The sequence below is a fragment of the Callithrix jacchus genome, chromosome X (assembly GCF_049354715.1).
Source record: "Callithrix jacchus isolate 240 chromosome X, calJac240_pri, whole genome shotgun sequence".
Classification (NCBI taxonomy): domain Eukaryota; kingdom Metazoa; phylum Chordata; class Mammalia; order Primates; family Cebidae; genus Callithrix; species Callithrix jacchus.
In genome coordinates, this window is record NC_133524.1 from 130,463,954 (window position 1) to 130,482,451 (window position 18,498).

An 18,498-nucleotide genomic window follows, 5' to 3' on the forward strand; every position below is an offset into this window, starting at 1 on the left:
GCCTGCTGGGATACCGGAGGACTCAAATGCCACTTCTCTCCGCCCTCGAGGATGAGCCACGGTTTGGGGGTGGGAGGCGGGAAGGAGAAGGGGTGGAGCCGGGGGCGGGGCCAGAGCCCGGGACGGGGCTTCGGTCTTGCCACCTGGCCTCTCGGGGTTTCTTCCTTGATACTCCAAACTTCTTCCTTCTCTGTCCTCTGGTCATTCCCTCCCCTGCCGTCTTCGCTACAAGTGACAGCCTGGAGGCTCCCACAGAGGGTTCTGTCTCTCTACCTCTGCGCTCATTAGGCAGTCCCTCTTGCCTCCTGTCCTGTCTCACTGCCCTGCACACAGGCATCCAGTGAGTACTCAAGGCTAGTGGTTTCCATTAATGCTCTGAGAGGTGTCTTGTTGATCGCCTCTGGCTCCACCCCATCTCAGAACCCCTTTAGGCCCCATGACTTTTTGCTTGGACTCCTTCGGTAGCCTCCTGTTTGGACTCTACTTCCACTCTTACCTCAGTCTTAACAATCTCCCAGCCAGCAGCCAGAGGGATTGATCTAAGATGTATACATGGCCCACGTTGCTTTTCTCCTTAAAACCTTTCAGTCTCAACAGTACCTATAACACCTTAGCATGGATATCAAGTGGGCCGAGGAGGGTGGATCCCTTGAGGTCAGGTGTTCAAGACCAGCCTGGGCAACATGCGGAAACCCTGTTTCTACTAAACATACAAAAATTTGTCGGGTGTCGTGGCTCACGCCAGCACTTTGGAAGGCCAAGGCAGGCAGGTTACTTGAAGCCACGAGTTCAAGACCAGCCTGGCCAACATGGCAAACACCATCGCTACTAAAAATACAAAAATTAGCCAGGTGTGGTGGTGCACGCCTGTAGTCCCATCTACTCTGGAGGCTGAGGCATGAGAATCACTTGAATCTGTGTGGTCCCAGACTGCAGTGAGCCAATATCATTGTGCCACTGAATTCCAGTTTGGGTGTCGGAGCCAGGTGCTCTCTCTCAAAAAAAAAAAAAAAAAAAAAATTGAGACATAGAGGTTGTACATATTTTCAGAGTTCAACTGATATTTTGATATGTTCATATAATGTGTAACAGTCAAATAAGGGCACTTGGAATACCCATCACCTCAGAAATTCATCTTTTCTTTATGCTGAGAAAATTTAATTTTTTCTCTTCAACCTATTTTGAAATATACAGTAAATTACTATAAACTATAGTTATCCTACTGAAGTATCGAATATTAGCTGTCATTCCTTCTGAAACTATAAGACTACTAGAAAAACATACTGAGAGGCCAGGCACGGTGGCTCACGCCTGTAATTCCAACACTTCAGAAGGCTGAGGCAGGCACATCACGAGGATCGAGACCATACTGGCCAACATGGTGAAACCCTGTCTCTACTAAGACTACAAAAATTAGCTGGGCGTGGTGGCATGCACCTGTAATGCCAGCTATTCAGGAGGCTGAGGCAGGAGAATCCCTTGAACCAGGGATTTGGAGGTGCAGTGAGCCAAGATCGCGCTTCAGGATAGTGCAAATATTTTTGGGGTAAGACTGCAGAAGCACAGACAACAAAAGCAGAAATAGACAAATGGGATTACATCAAGCTAAAGAGCTTCTGTACAGTAAAGGAAACACTTAATAAAGAGAAGAAACAATCTACCAAATGAGAAAAGATATTTGCGATCTTGGCTCACTGCAGCCTCAACCTTTTGGGCTCAAGTCATCTTCCCACCTCAGCCTCCCGAGTAGCTGGGACTATAGGTGCATGCACTCATGGCTGATTTTTGTATTTTCAGTAAAGACGGGGTTTCCCCATCTCGAACTCCTGGCCTCAAGTGATCCGCCCGCCTTGGCCTCCCAAAGTGCTGAGATGCCACCAACTCTGGCCTGGAGGTCATTATCTTAAGTGAAATAAGCCAAAGACAGAAAAACAAATATTGAAATTTACTCATTGTGGGAGTAAAAACGTGGATCTCATAAAGATAGATAGTAGAGTGGCAGTTATTAGAGTCTGGGCATGGGGAGGGGAGAAGGGGGCATTGAAGACAGGTTGATTAATGGGTACAAATATTTTCTCCCATTCTGTAGATTGTCTCTTCCCTTTGTTGAATGTTTGCTTTGCTGTACAGAAGCTCTTAAGCTTGATGTAATCCCATTAATCTATTTTTGCTTTTGTTGTCTGTGCTTTTGCAGTCTTACTCAAAAAAATATTTGCCCTGAAGCATTTCTCCAATATGTTCTCCTTCTTCTTCTCCTTCTTCTCCTCCTTCTCCTTCTCCTTCTTTTTCTTCTTCAATTTTTGAGACACAGTCTTGCTCTGTCCTTGGTCACCAGGCTGGGAGTGCAATGGTGCAATCTCGGCTCACCTCCACCTCCACCTCCCAGGTTCAAGTGATTCTCCCGCCTCAGCCTCCCGAGTAGCTGGGATTACAGGTGCCTGCCACCATGCCTGACTAATTTTTGTATTTTCTTTTTAGTAGAGATAGGGTTTCGCCATGTTGGTCAAGCTGGTATTGAACTCCTGATGTCAGGTGATCCACCCACCTTAGCCTCCCAAAGTGCTGGAATTACAGGCATGAGGCACTGCACCTGGCCTCCAATGTTTTTTTAGTAGTTTCTAGTTTCAGGTCTTAGATTTAAGTCTTTATTTTTATTTGACTTTTTTATATGGTGAGAAACAGAGGTCTAGCTTCATTTTTCTGCATATGCTTATCCAGTTTTCCTAGCACCATTTGTTGAAGAGGGTGTCCTTTCCCCGAGGTATGTTCTTGGCACCTTTTTTCAAAAATGAATTGGCGGTAAATGCATGGACTTTTTCCAGCGTTCTCCATTCTGTTTCATTTGTCTATGGGTCTGTATTTATGCTGGTAGCATGCTGTTTTGGTTACTATGGCTTTGTAACCAAAGTGTATTCTGAAGTAAGGCAGTGTGATGCCTCCAGCTTTGTTCTTTTTGCTAAGGATCTCTGCAATCCTCTTCTTCTTTTTTAAAAAAATATGGAATGCTTCATGCATCTGTGTGTCATCCTTGTGCAGGGGCCATGCTAGCCTTCTCTGTGTTGTTCCATTTGTAGTGTATGTACTGCCAAAGCAAGCACTGCAATCCTACACTCTAGCCCAATACATTTGGACATCCATGTCTGATTTGTCCCAGCAGGATCTGGGACAAATCAACTGGCACTGGCTACAGCAAATACTCTTCCTTGAAAGGAGGCCACACTGTCAGTAACTTTCATCGGCTCCTTGGAGTATAATTAAAGATACAGTTTTCAAAATTAAATTGTAATGATGTTCAGAGGAAGAGTAAGGTGAAGTGTTGACTGATCCCCTCTCCATAAGAAAAAGGCCCAAAGAATTCTCCCCAGTTGCCCCACCCAAGCTGCCAGTAGATCTTCCTTAGGCTCATGCCTCTGATACCTTTGTTCACAGATCTCCTCAATTTATAATGCCTTTCTCTGTCTTTGGAATACCTATTTATCTTTCCAGGCCCAATGGAAATGCTCCTTCCTCCAATAACCTTCCAGGTTAGTTTGAGAACTATTAACTCCTGCTCCATCACCATAGAATGTTGCTTAGTCTGCTTTGCAATTCTTCTTAACTTGGGTAATCACTAGTCATGTGTATATCTTCCTTTCTCTTCTACCTAGACTATGAATTCTTCAGGCTGCCAGCACAATGCCTAATCCGGAAATGACATTAATACCATTTGATGAAATAAAACCCTTCGTCTCCACTGCATCTGAAGCCAAGTAGGCCCAGAAAGGATCCTAGGCAAGGCCTCATACAACAACCACACACCCTTCCCTAGGACATCACCAACTTGACCTGGCCACGTGTTGCTTTTGCAAACACAAACTGGTTAGGCAGCAGGGCATTGCAAAATGACCAAGGCTTGTACTTCCCTTGCAGGTCAGACTGGTTTGTAGTATAACATGTGGTTGTGGAAAATGTAACTGGTACAGCTCATGTAAGAAACCAGTATAGAAAAATTGTGTGGTGCCAAAAAAAACAATTGAATTTCCAAAAGGAGACATATCTGTCACCTCTAGGAGGCTTCTGACTCCTGTTTGCTTTAGATTACCCTTGGGCTCGACATCCCTTCAGATCTTATAAATTGGAAGATTTCTTCTTTTGCAAAAATGGGCATCTTGCTTTGTGTTGTTCTTGCATCATTTAAGATACATTTGCTTTCTTTCCAATTATATCACAAGTGACACTCCAGCAGGGTTTCCTCATTTCTAAAATGGAGACAAGAATCCTTGGCCTACACAGTTTACCAGGCTCTTAGGAGGTTCTAATGTGGTAATGTACATGGAATAGGTCAGTGGTCCCCAACCTTTTTTGGCACCACTGACTGGTTTCGTGGAAGTCAATTTTTCCATGGATGGGGGTGGGGATGGTTTTGGGATGAAACTGCTCCACCTCAGATCATCAGGCATTAGATTCTCATAAGGAGTGTGCAACCTAGATCCCTCCCATGTGCAGTTCACAGTTGAGTTTGCACTCCTGTGAGAATCTAATGCTGCCACTGATCTGACAGGAGGTGGAGCTCCGGTGGTAATGCTTGCCCATCCATGCCTCACCTCCTGCTGTTCAGTCTGGTTCTTAATAGACAAGGGACCAGTGGCATTGGTAATAATGTAAACCACAAGATGTTCTTCAAACTAAGTTCTGTTTTATTATTATGTTTTTAAAAATCTTGACACTGTACTACTTAGGCATGAGTGTTTCAGATGACAATTTTGAGAATCAAAGGCTTTATTGCAAATGACTAGGAATAATGCTTCTAATCATGGTTTCCCAAATCTGTCGAGGATGTGAATTGCCTGGAGCCCTTGTTAAAAACAGATTCCAAGATCCTATCCCAGTCCTGCTGAGTACTAATTTCCAGGAGAAAGATAAGATTAACAGTATAATTAGGAATGAGACCAGCTGATTCTTTTTTTCTTTTCTTTTTTGAGACAGAATCTTGCTCTGTCGCCCAGGCTGGAGTGCAGTAGCACGATCTCAGCTCACTGCAACCTCTGCTTCTCAGGTTCAAGTGTTTCTCCTGCCTCAGCCTCACATGTAGCTGGGACTACAGGCGCCTGCCACCATGCCTGGCTAACTTTTGTATTTTTAGTAGAGTTGGGGTTTCACCATATTGGCCATGCTGGTCTCACACTCCTGACCTTGTGATCCACACTGACCTTGTGATCCACTGGCCTTAGCCTCCTAAAGTGCTGGGATTATAGGAGTGAGCCACCACACCCAGTCAAGAGACCAGGTGATTCTTACCCTACGGCAAATCTGAGAAATACTCATCTGGGAGATAAAGTGTATAAATGACTCTACAAGTCATTCATGTATCAGAATGGATTCGTTAGGATTATTTCTGGGCAAGGCCTTTCAGATAAGGAGCAATCAAAACTATGGAACGGAGCTTGGAAGGAAGCTGCAGCAGGGCCAGACAAACTTCCCTCACAATTGTGCCTGCAGCTAGTATGTACAAGACCTTCCCCTGGAATTTCCTTGTCTTTGCCCCAAGCTCTTAGAACTGGTTTGAGGAGCTATGTGATTTGCAGATAATATCATTTACCATTTGAAGTCAAAGTGTAACACAGGGGCCTTTACTGCCTCAACTAATTGGTGATGTTTCAGATATTTCCTTTTTTTTTTTTTTTTTTTTTTGAGATCAGAGTCTTGCTCTGTCACCCAAGGCTGAAGTGCAATGGCTCGATCTTGGCTCACTGCTACCTTTATCTCCTGGATTCAAGCGATTCTCCTGCCTCAGTCTCCCGAGTAGCTGGGATTACAGGCACACGCCACCATGCCTGGCTGGTTTTTGTATTTTTAGTAGAGATAGGTTTTCACCATGTTGGTCAGGCTGGTCTTGAACTCCTGATCTTGTGATCTGCCTGCCTCGGCTTCCCAAAGTGCTGGAATTACAGGCATGAGCCACAGTGCCCGGCCTGTTTCAGAAATTTCTTAGTGCCACAGTGGCTTTATCCAACCAGTGCTCCTACTAGATCCCTCTCTCCAGAGCTCTCCCAGCTCCCTGGGCAGACCTCTTTCATAGCTCTTAAGCACAGTGCTGTCATTGTTTTCCTGTTTGTCTCTTAAGCGGTGAGAACTGGACTTGAGCTTATCACATTATGAGGCCCACGGGATGCAAAGGTGAAATTGTCTGTTTACTCTGCACCTCACCTAGTTGACTGGAAGGTTATTGAGGGCAGTCATTCTTCAACTGTGTATCCACCCTTAAGTCCTAGCCTCCTGTCATGCACAGAGTCATCCATCAGGAAATATTTGTTAGAGTGAATGGGGAGGATTGTGGTGGCTCACGCCTGTAATCCCAGCACTTTGAGAGGCTGAGGCAGGTGGATCACTTGGGGTCAGGAGTTTGAGACCAGCTTGGCCAACATGGTGAAACCCCATCTTGACAAAAACTACAAAGAAAAATAGCCAGGCATGGTGGTGAGCACCTGTAGTCCCAACTACTTGAAAGGCTGAGGCATGAGAATTGCTTGAACCCAGGAGATGAAGGTTGCAGTGAGCCGAGATTTCACCACTGCACTCCAGCCTGGGAAACAGAGCAAGAGTTCATCTCAAAACAAACAAAAATAGTGAATGATCTCCCTTTTGGTAAAGCCTATGTTAGTTACTTCAGGATAGATGCAGAGTCCGCTAGGCATGGGCACTGGCAGTCTTAGGACTCGGACTCAGTGAGTGGCTACTGTTCATAGCCTTTATATAGGTGTGCTATTTTTGAGCTGAGGTGAGTTTGAGAAGGCCCTTATGAGAGGAGTGGGGAATATTGCTTAGTTCTCCCATTATCTTGAGGCAAGGGCTGGAGACCAAAAGATGTGGCTAAAACAGGGTTGGACACCAACAAGGCTTCAGCTGCATTCTCATTAGCTGACAATCCAGACATATGGTCAATCCAGCCATAAAAAGGTATTAAAAATCACACCTTTAATCCTAGACTGTTCAGACATATTTCATTTCCAGTCAATTTTGGTAGCCTTTGCCCAGAGCTCGTCTCCTGTTCTTTCTTGCCATAGCTCAGTTTGGAAAAAAATTGAGGAACAGGAATCATAATTGCAGTCATTCAGTGGCAAGAGCAGACAATAGAGACACATTTTAGTTGCCCAGAGCACTTTTTGTAAAAGTAGGAACTGATTTCCGTGGTTGCATTAGTTAGCTGTATGACATCAGGCAAATCCTTTCTTCTTCCTGGGCCTTGAAATTCACTTCATACAATGAAGTTGCTGGACTAGAACGAGTTTGTGGCAGGCCTGGCCAGAAATTTCTGTTCAAGGTCCTGGAACTAGCCTTTCTCCTGTCTTAATTCCTTGTCCAAGCTTATAAGAACCAAACCACAGAGAAACTGTCCTGTATTTCTCATCACTCCTACCTCATGACCCATGTAAATCCTACCCCATGACCCATGTAAATCCTACCCCATGACCCATATAAATAAAAATGAACATTTTTTAAAAAAATGTTTAAAAAAAAAATCAAGAACACTTGAATTGCCTGCTAGATGTCAACACTACGTATGAACGACTTTGTTTTAGTCTTTAAATAGTGGGAGCATTTTCCATGCTCCAGAGCTTGGGTGGTTTCAGGGATGCCAAAAGCCCTATGACTTAGTGAGCCTGTGGGAAGAGCTAAAGATGGTTTTTCAGCTTCTGTAGTAGCAACCAGGGTACCTGTGCTCTCTGTACCTGTCAGGTTACAACACTGTTACGCAAGGCTATCATCTATTCACCATGCTAGAGAAAGATGACCAAGACAAGGAGAAAGTTCCCAGTACAAGGCATAGTATTAAGGGGAAAGAAAGAAAACTAAGGAATTCCTTGTGAATCTAGAAAACAACCATGGAATGAGGCCTGTGAGGCAGTGTGGTTCACTGGAAGAAACAGTCATGAGCTGGAGAAACTGGGGTAAGTTGCTTAAATTGAGCTGAAGCCTATGCAACATGGCAAATCCCTTCTCTACTAAAAATACAAAAAGTTAGCCGGGCATGGTGGCACATGCCTATGATCCCCGCTACACGGGAGGCATGAGAATTGCTTGAATCTGGGAGGTGGAGGTTGCAGTGAGCCAAGATCGCGCCACTGCACTCCAGCCTGGGCGACAGAGCGAGATTCCATCTAAAAAGAAAAAAAAAATCTCTGAGCTCAGAGCCTTCATCTGTGAAACTTTCCTTCATAAGGTAGCCTGAGTAGAGGAAATAACGCGTGTCTGTAAAGCGACTAGAACACAGACGGCACTCATATATATGTTTGTATTATGAAGAAGCTGGGACTTGATGAAGAATGAAATAAAGGCCATGGCCACTGAGATTAGTCAACTTTGTTGTAAAAATTCAAGAAGCTGTTGATAATGAGGGAGGCTGTGCGTATGTGGGGGGGCAGGGGCTAAATGGGATATCTTTGTACATTCCTCTCAGTTTTGCTGTGAACCTACAACTGCTCTAAAACAATAAGGTCTTTAAGAAAAACTATCAAGGGGAAACAAACAAACAAAAACCCCAAACCAAAACAAAAAATCAAGGGAGTCTATCCTATGTAATGATGTAGCCCAGATACCGTCTTAGGTCACCCTCAATTGCAGCTCCTATCTCAGCATCCTCCAGGGATTTCCAGGCTATTCTGCATACTTGGTGTCTCCATGCGCTTGGACATTTGTGCATGCTCTTTTCACCCTGTCCTGTACCAAACCCTGATGCATTTTGCTATTTTCCACAAGAAATCCAGATACAATCAGCATTTTCTAAATTTCTCAATTTTACTGCAATTCTTTTTTTTAAGACAGATTATTGCTCTGTCGCCAGGTGCCAGGCTGGAGTGCAATGGCGCAATCTCGGCTCACTGCAATCTCTGCCTCCTGGATTCAAGCAATTCTCCTGCCTCAGCCTCCTGAGTAGCTGGAACTACAGGTATGTGCCACCATGCCCAGCTAATTTTTGTGTTTTTTAGTAGAGACGGTGTTTCACCATGTTGGCCAGGATGGTCTCTATCTCTTGACCTCGTGATCTACCTACCTCAGCCTCCCAAAGTGCTGGGATTACAGGCATGAGTCACCGCTCCCGGCAATTTTACTGCAATTCTTAAGTATTACGGGGGAGATCCCGCATCGTGCCCTGAGTAGCTTTCTACTATCTCACTATCTCCATCCTTCCACTCTGTTCCTTTCCAAAGTCTGTACTTCCTGTGTTCCTTTCCAAAGTATGTGGCCCTGTCCTTCATACTTAGCTCCTTGGCTTCTCATAAATGGCAGGCCCACCAGGTTAATCTGGAATTTTCTATCTAGTAATCCAGTAGGTGCTCAATGAAACATACTTAAAACTTAAAATTGGACTAAGACTTTTGAAACACCCTGTTGGGGGAATATGCCAAAGGGCAACACTAAAATTTCATTAAGTGTCCAAGATGTATCTTATCACACTCACCTACTTATGTCCTTTCTTCATGGGCAAACTTGGAAGGCAGACCAAACTAATAATATACAAGTTTGTTTTTTTTTTGAGACAGACTTTAGTTTTTGTTGCCCAGGCTAGAGTGCAATGGCACCATCTTGGCTCACTGCAACCTCCGCCTCCTGGGTGCAAGCAATTCTCCTGCCTCAGCCTCCATCACACCTGGCTAATTTTTGTATTTTAGTAGAGACGGGGGTTTCACCATGTTGGCCAGGATGTTCTTGAACTCCTGACCCAAGTGATCCATCCACCTCCACCTTCCAAAGTACTGGGATTACAGGCATGAGCCATCATGCATAGCCAAACCACAAGATTTTAAGGTAAGCATGTGCGTCACAGCACTTCTGGGAATGTTTCCTCACAGAGGCACAGACGAGTTCAATGATTGGGATGAGCAAGCCATGGCAAGGGGAGATTCTGCAATAACATATACTTAAGATGTAGCTTCTATATAATTATACTCCGCTTCAGCTCATGTGATTTTGTATTTCAAAAGTGACCAGCTGTATAATCCAGTTGTAATGTTTTCCCAAATGTCCATTGCAAGAGGCAGGTAAACTATACTGCTATGCAGTGGTTAAGAGCATAGGTAAGAGGCATTCAGACCTGGGTTAAAACTTCATTTTGACAGTTACCAGCTGTGTGTGACCTTGGGCCAGTTTGCCTCTTGTAACTTCAGTTTCCTTATTTGCAAAATTGGGGTGATTATATAAATGTTAATGTTCTCTGTATAACTCTTCAAAACACATTTTTAATGTTGGCATTTGGAGTAACACCAGCATCTAGATACATATTTAGAATCAGTAACGTTCCTAAATACGTGAAATTCAGCATTGGAAATACTTAAACTACATTTTAAGAAGCCAATTCTAGTTTAAGCTGGTTACACACACCTAAACAAGTTCCTAGTCTTTGAAGTAAAACCCCCAAATAAAAAATCAATAAGAACTAAGTTACACATGATTACGTCACCAGAATTCACTTTGACCAGTGGTATTTTATTATTAATTTTTTTTTTTAGAGGCAGGATTGTACTCTGTCACCCAGGCTGGAGTGGAGTGGCATGATCATAGCTCACTGCTGCCCTGAACTCCTAGACTCAAGGGATCCTCCTGCCTTAGCCTTCCAACCTACCTCAGCATTCCAAGTAGCTGGGACTAAAGCACATACCACCACACCCAGCTAATTTTTTTTTTTGCAGAGATGGGGGTCTCCCTTTGTTGCTCAGTCTGGCCTCAAACTCCTGGCCTCAAGCAATCCTCCCACTTTGGCCTCCATGCCTCCTGCTTGGGATTACAGGTGTAAGCCACTGTGCCAGGTCTACCAGTGGTACTTTTAAGCTGGCATGCTTAAACTTGCTTAACTGTAGGCTGGGCATGGTGGCTCATGCCTGTAATCCCAGCACTTTGGGAGGCTGAGGTGGGTGGATCACAAGGTCAGAAGTTTAAGACTCAGCCTGGCCAAGATGGTGAAACCCCATCTCTACAAAAAAAAACTTGCTTAACTGTATATGTTCAGAAGTGATAGCCCATGACTGCCCGTCCCCTTGTGCAGAAAACTTCAGGCAATTTTTTTTTCAGAACGAAGTCTCAAATAAATGTACAATTCCATTCTTCTTAAGATATAGAAAATGCTTGTGTTACTGAAACACCAGGGGTTTGGTCTAGCTCCTGTTGTCCACTGCACAGAAAGCCAATCACTGATACAACAATTATTGCCAAGGAAGGCTTTAATTGCATGCTGCAGTCTAGAAGATGGGAGCTCAGTCTCAAACCCATCTCCCTGACCCACTAAAACTATGGATTTACATGGCAGGGGAAAAAATGTGACGATGTGTAAGATGTAACTGTGTAAGAAAGTAGGAGCACTACACACTGGGGTCTGTTGGGGGGAATAGGGGTGGGACAGCGGGGGGTGGGGAGTTGGGGAGAGATAGCATGGGGAGAAAGCCAGATATAGGTGAAGGGGAGGAAGGCAGCAAATCACACTGCCACGTGTGTACCTGTCCGACCTACCCTCTGCGGGAAGACTGAGCTCATTGGGAAAGAAACCGGACCGCAGGCTAGAGGAAATTCCTTAAGTTCAGGCTTTATTGAGAGGAAAGAGCCTCCAGGCAGGCCAGCTGGGACGAAAAGGAAAAATGGCCGCGCTGCTCAGAGGGGCAGGTTTGTTTTATAGGGGGCTGAAGGGCTGGGGGGTGGGGAAGCCAAAAGCCGAGGTGGTGGGCAACTGTTGGTCAGTTTGAACTGCTGGGCGGGAAGCTGGGCGGCGGGAGGGCTAGGGCCGGTATGTAAAGTGAGAGATAAGGGAGCCTCTTTGTGGGGGAGGGAAAGAGAGAGAGATTTTGCGGTAGGGGCAGAGTTTTCCAAACATTCCCGACTCCTTAAAGAAAAGAAAAAGAGGGGGTCAGGGGCGTCGGTTGTCTCTCTGGCTACTTCCTGCTGACAAGGGTCGACGGGGGGGGGGTTCTGAAGAGGTTTCTTTTCCTAAGGAGCCTGGATGGTCGGGGAGAGGTCTATTTCTTGCACTCGTTCAGGGTAGGGTTGGAGCAGCATCTGGTGGATGGTGACTCGAGTCAGTTCTTGAAAGCGCCGCTGTAGGAACTGTAGAAAGCAAGGAGCAATAAGTAAGATTAGGCAAACAGCTACTAGGGGCCCAAGCAATGGGGACAAGAGGGTATACATAGAGGAAGACCACCACGCTGTGGCTTCAGCCGAGAACTTCTGACTCTAGAGGTTAGTTTCGAGTTTCTGGAGGCTCTCGATTCGGGTTTCTACTAGGCCGGATTCACTGATGTAGTAACAGCACTCTTCTTGTAGGAAGATACAGGTCCCTCCTCGTTCAGCAGTGAGCAGGTCTAGGGCTCTTCAGTTCTGCAAGGCAACTTGGGCAACTGAGGTGATCTGTCGTTGGAGTGATGCTAAAGACTCAGTAGAGTCATCAATAGCCGCTTGGAGTTGTGAGGTCAGTCGGGCTATGGCCAGGTGAGAGTGGACTAGTGCCCCTCCTCCTAATCCTGAGTAAAGTAGGGGAGGTAGCTGTCTAGAGGAGTAGTCTCTGGCGGTGGGGGAGTTGAAAGCAGGAAGGGGCAACCATACAGCAGCTCAAATGGGCTAAGCTGTGATGGGCCCTGGGGGCTTGCTCTTACTCTGGTGAGGGCGATAGGAAGTAAGGTTACCCAGGATTGGCGGAGCTCAAGCATGAGCTTGGTCAGATGCTCCTTTATTAGGCCATTGGCCCGTTCTACCTTACCAGAGGACTGGGGATGGTAGGCGGCATGTAGCTTCTACTGAATTCCTAGAGAGGTAGAAACGGCATTAGTGACTTTGGAGATAAAGGCTAGGCCGTTGTCTGACTGTATGGTAGCCGGGAGTCCAAAGCGTGGGATGATGTCTTGAATGAGATGAGTGGCTACTGTCCCGGCAGACTCAGAGGCTGTGGGGTAAGCTTCAATCCAGCCTGAAAAAGTGTCAACAATGGTTAGCAGATACCGGTACTGTTTGTGCTTTGGCATATAGGTGAAATCAATTTGCCAGTCTTGGACAGGTAGGAACCCGCTTAGCTGATGAAGCTGGCGCCGGGGATGATAGGAACCCTGGGAATTAGTTTTCGCGCAGACAGTACATGAGGACTGGACTTCCTGTATGGTACTGAGGAGATGGTGAGGGTGAAAAAGTGGGTTGAGGAATCGGTATAAGGCTTTAGGCCCAATGTAGAGTGAATTGTGGATGTCTTGGATTATCTGGTACCTTTGCTTTTCAGGGAGGATGAGGAGGTTATGCTTGAAGGCCCAGTCATCCTTGAACCGTACCCCGGGGGTAGACTGGAGGGCCTGGAGTTCCGAGGCAGAGTATTGAGGGCTAGGAGAAAAGGCTATGTGGGCTGGCGGTGGGGAAGGTTATGACGGCCTTCAGCTTTGAAAGGATGTCTCGCCCCAGAAGGGGAACTGGGCAGGTGGGGATTACTAAAAAGGAGTGGGTGAATGGAGTGGAGTTATATGAGCACATGAGTGGTGGGGTTTGGTAGGGGATACTCGGGGTCCCATCGATTCCCATGACCGAGACCTGGGAAGGGGTGAGACGGCCAGAATAAGAAGGAAGAGCGGAGGAGGTAGCCCCCATGTCTTGTGACCCTAGGCTCGGCAAGGGTAACCGGAGTCGGAAAGCCAGGGCCCCGCTAGTCATCTAGCAGCCCTAATAGCCTGGGGAATGGAGTTCCCTCGGAGGTCGGCTCCTGGCAAGCAGGCTCCTCCCTACCGAGGGTGACCGCCGGCTGCGTAACGCCAGTGTATCTGTTTTGAGGAACCGGCACCCTGGGGAAGCTGGGGCAGTCTGACTTCCAGTGTCCCGGGAGCTGACAGATAGGGCAAGGCTTAGTTGGTGGCCATGGTTGTGGACAGGCTCGGGACCAGTGTCCTTCCTTTCCACATTTGAAACATGCCCCTGGAGGGGCATGGGTTTCGGCCTTGGGCTTCTGGTTCCCTGCCGGCCTTAGAGCCGCCACTAGGGCTTGGGTCTGGAGGGCAGCCTTCTGCTTCATGCGAGTTTGGCGGGCAGCCTCAGCCGCATCTTCCCTGGCATTGAATACTTTAAAGGCCATTTTTACCAGGTCTTGGATGGGAGTCTCTGGCCCCTCTTCTGCTTTCTTTAGTTTCTTTCTTATGTCGGGTGCTGATTGGGAGATAAAATGGGAGGCTAATACAGTGGCCCCATTTTGGGAGGCTGGGTCTAGTCGAGTATACCAGACTAGGGCTTCTTATGCTTGAGTGAGGTATTGGAATTCTTTAATATATGTGGACGGGTTGGCTGAGAAGGATCCTAAACGTGTCTCAATTTGGGACAGGTCTTGGAGTGAGAAAGGAACATGGACCCTGATTAAACCTTCTGCGCCTGCCACTTCTCGGAGTGGGGCCAGGATAGCTGGCTGGTGGGAGCGGGTGTGGGCTGCCACCAGAGAGGCAAGAGGAAGTGCGGCCTCTGAGGGAGGGGGCTCGGAGGGAGTAGAGGGAGAGCGAGGCATGGCCTCTGAGGTAGGAGGTGCAGAGGGAGTGGGGGAAGGGCGTGCCGTTGATGGCGACTGGTTGCTGAGATTGGCAGGAGAGGACAGATGTTCAGGCAGATCCTCCGGTGAGGAGTAGGGAGGGGGAGAGGTAGTGGAGGAAGATTTACGGGGGGTTCGAGATAAGAGGATTTGGTAGGTGGAGCAGGAAGAACATAGGTCGGGGTGGGTACGGAGGTCCCAAAAAGCCTGGACGTAAGGAATTTCATTGTCCTTGCCCATGCGGCGACAAAAATCGTCGAGATCTTGGAGGGTGTTGAAATCAAAAGTGCCAGTCGGGGGCCAATGTGACTGGTTACCGAGTTTGTATTGGGGCCAAGCCACCTGAGACAGGAAGATAAGCTTTTTCTTTCTGAGGGTTTGGGAATATCCCAATTTGGTAAAATTCGCAGCAAGCACCCAAGGGGGGTGCTCAGAGGTATTTTGGACTCCGAATTTCCCATGGCAGGTTCAGCTACAGACTCTCCGGCGCGGATGGGCAGATGCAACGAAAAGGCGTCCCCGTTCGTTGCAAATTCCCCGGAGTACAATTAAGTACGGAAAGGGAAGCGGTCAGAGGGGCGTCCCCCGTCTGGCGGCTGTCCCTCGGAAGGCTCCTGGAGCCGGAATGGAAGACTACCTTGGCTCGGCCGAGACTAGGCAAGGAGTCCGTGCGGAACGCCGGAGAGGGAGCAACTGCACCATGCCGTAGGAAGAGGAGACGGGAAGTGGGGGAAGGCAAAGCAAGAAAAACTTGGCTTACCTTAATCGGAACGTGGAGGTGGCAGGGCCAGTGTTGGGTAGGTAGGGGAGGGGGGCCGTGGCCAGGCCAATGGCTCCAGCTCCCGTCCCGGGTTTCTGGCACCATTTGTCCGACCTACCCTCTGCAGGAAGACTGAGCTCATTGGGAAAGAAACCGGACCGCAGGCTAGAGGAAATTCCTTAAGTTCAGGCTTTATTGAGAGGAAAGAGCCTCCGGGCAGGCCAGCCGGGACGAAAAGGAAAAATGGCCGCGCTGCTCAGAGGGGCAGGGTTGTTTTATAGGGGGCTGAAGGGCTGGGGGGTGGGGAAGCCAAAAGCCGAGGTGGTGGGCAACTGTTGGTCAGTTTGAACTGCTGGGCGGGAAGCTGGGCGGCGGGAGGGCTAGGGCCGGTATGTAAAGTGAGAGATAAGGGAGCCTCTTTGTGGGGGAGGGAAAGAGAGAGAGATTTTGCGGTAGGGGCAGAGTTTTCCAAACAGTACCTATGCAACTATCTTGCATGTTCTTCACATGTACCCCAAAACCTAAAATGCAATAAAAAAATGATTAAAGAAAAAAAAGAAAGTAGGAACTAAGGAAGGGCAAGGAAGCAATCATGACCTAATGAGGGGTCCTGCATCTCATGATCTGGATGTGGTTATCTGATGAGTTTCAGTTGTTGATACTTTTCCTGATACTTGATACGTGATGCTTTTACTTGATACTTCTCCTGAGAGGTCTGAAGGATATTTTTCTCCTAAGGAAGGAACTCAGATAAAACAAATAAAAGTTTTATGCTTTAAGATCAGAAGGGTCAATTTCTGTTTATCCCGCGCCCCCCCCCGCCCCCAAAAATAACTATGGGACTATTGGGTCAGTTTCACTTGCAGCTTGCAGCTTTGAAATTAATGTTGTTGTTATTTCAAACCTTAGCTGTTTCTGGAGGCCTGAGTTTCCTCCTCCCAGAGGCTGTCAGGACAAAATCTATGATAGCTTAAGCTCCTCTAGTTACTTATTACCCTGCACCATCTCCCAGTTATGCTTCTTGCCCTAATTCTCTGCTTCTCCTATTAATTGAAGTTCCACTTTTCCCTCAGCAACCAAAAACTTCCATCATGCCTTTTCTGGAATGGCTGCTACATAACTATCACACACCTTTACATCCTTAACACCTTTCATGAGCATTTTTTCCACCTCCTTACCTTAGTGGAAATCTGATTTTCCTCTGAGAACACCATTTCCTTTGTAGCCCCATTCAATGGTAGCTACTTAATCTCTCAGCACCCTACCTTTTATAGTCTGGGAGGTGGGGTTGGTGTCTTCCACACTGGGGAATGCACTTTCAAACCATTATTCCCTCCTTTGAGCTACATGCTGTTTATCTATGCTAATGCTTCCCCATCTTGGTCCTTGTTATCTGCTGAATTCCTGGCCAGTCCTCTGTGTTCGCTGGAGACTTTAGCAAGTGGCTTTTAGTCTTGCTCTCTATTGTAAGCCCTACTGGGGGACTTCAGTGTCCACATGGTCAACCCACCCATTAACCTGGCCAATCTGTCCCTTGACCTCCTAATTTCCAATGACCTTCTCCTCCACACAACCACCCACTTCAACAGTTGCACCCTAGACCTTATAAACAGCAGAAACTTACCTTAATTCAAGCTTGTCCAACCCAGTCCATGGGCTGCATGCAGCCCAGGACGCCTCTGAATGAAGCCCAACACAAATTTGTAAACTTTCTTATAACAGTATTTTTGTGATTTTTTTTTTTTTTGGCTTATCTGCTATCTTAGTGTTAGTGTATTTTATGTGTCGCCCAAGACAATTATTCTTCCACTGTGGCCCAGGGAAGCCAAAAGATTGGACACCCCTGCCCTAATTTGAAATTCTCCTTTCTGATCAAACCTCCCCTTATGCCATTTTCTCCTCAATTACCCCACTATACCTGTTTTATTCTTCAACGAAGAGACACTTGGCTGTCTATAAACACTGATTCTCTTCCTCTTCGATGTTAACAGAAACCCACTTTTTTTCACTATCCATCTTTTAGGGAATGTGATTCTATTCCTCAGCTTTGGGGGCAGTCCTGATTAATCTGAAATGACGATTTTCAAATTGTGGTCCATATTGGTCCCTTTCCAAGGTTTCACAAAGTCAAAACAACTTGCAAAATAATAGTCATTATTTGCCACTTTTTTTCTTTGTGGACAGTTTCACTGATGGTGCAAAAGCAATGGTAGGTAAAACTGTGGGTGCACTGGCACAAAAATCAAGGCAGTGGCATCAGTTTGCTAATGGTCCTTTTACTTTCTCCCACCACATGCTTGAAGAGAAAAAAATCCAATTTTACCTGATGAAGGAGTGAAAATTACTAATTTTATTAAAATCAACTTTTGAGTATAGGTGTTACTCTGTGTGACAGGCCAGGCATGGTGGCTCACACCTGTAATCCCAGCACTTTGGGAGGCCAAGGACAGCGGATCACTTGAGATTGGGAGTTCGAGACCAGCCTGACCAACATGGAGAAACCCCATCTCTACTAAAAATACAAACATTAGCTGGGCGTGGTGGCGCATGCCTGTAATCCCAGCTACTTGGAAGGCTGAGGCAAGAGAATCGCTTGAACCCGGGAGGCAGAGGTAGTGGTGAGCTGATATCATGCCATTGCACTCTAGCCTGAGCAATGAGAGTAAAACTCTGTCTCAAAAAAAGAAAATTCTATGTGACCAAATAGGAAGTATGTGTAAAGCAGTCTGTATACAAAGTATGATGGTTACCTCAAAAATAAAACAACTTGTTAATTGAATTGCAAACTGAACTAGCTGGTTTTGTCATGGAACTCCATTTCTATTTGAAATAATAACTGACAGAAAAACTATGGTTATTCAGACTTGAGTATTTGGCAGATTATTCTTCATAAGTGAATAAAATGAGCTTGTCACTTAAAACAAAACAACCATTGTTTTTCACTGCCTTCAAGTGTGACAATTGCTCTTGAGCTATCATAGAAGATGAAAAACAAAAAAATCCCATTAGATTTAAGAACATGAAGGTCCTGCTGACCTTCTCAAAAGATTTCAGTGGAATGGTGCGGACAGAATACAGATTAAGGTAGGCTGAGAAATGAGTGGGAAGTGAAAAAATGGAAGCAGTAAGAATGGACAACTCTTTGAAGAAACTTAGCAATGAAGGAAAAAAGATAGAATGATAGCTGGAAGGTGAAGTGGGATCAAGGAAAATTATCCTAAAGATGTGAGAG

The 18,498-nt window shown here is 46.3% G+C and overlaps 1 long non-coding RNA gene and 1 other non-coding gene across 2 annotated transcripts; both read right to left on the reverse strand.

Annotated features, from left to right (window-relative positions):
* Positions 1-2,991: 2,991 nt before the first annotated feature.
* On the reverse strand, positions 2,992-3,098 carry LOC118150744 (U6 spliceosomal RNA). Its single transcript, XR_004738894.1, has one exon. It is a non-coding gene; the product is annotated as a U6 spliceosomal RNA (small nuclear RNA).
* Positions 3,099-11,538: 8,440 nt separating this feature from the next.
* Positions 11,539-15,517, reverse strand: LOC144581197 (uncharacterized). Its single transcript, XR_013531750.1, has 2 exons — positions 15,267-15,517; positions 11,539-12,925 (listed from the first exon to the last, which is right to left on the reverse strand). It is a non-coding gene; the product is annotated as an uncharacterized LOC144581197 (long non-coding RNA).
* Between the last annotated feature and the right edge of the window lie 2,981 nt (positions 15,518-18,498).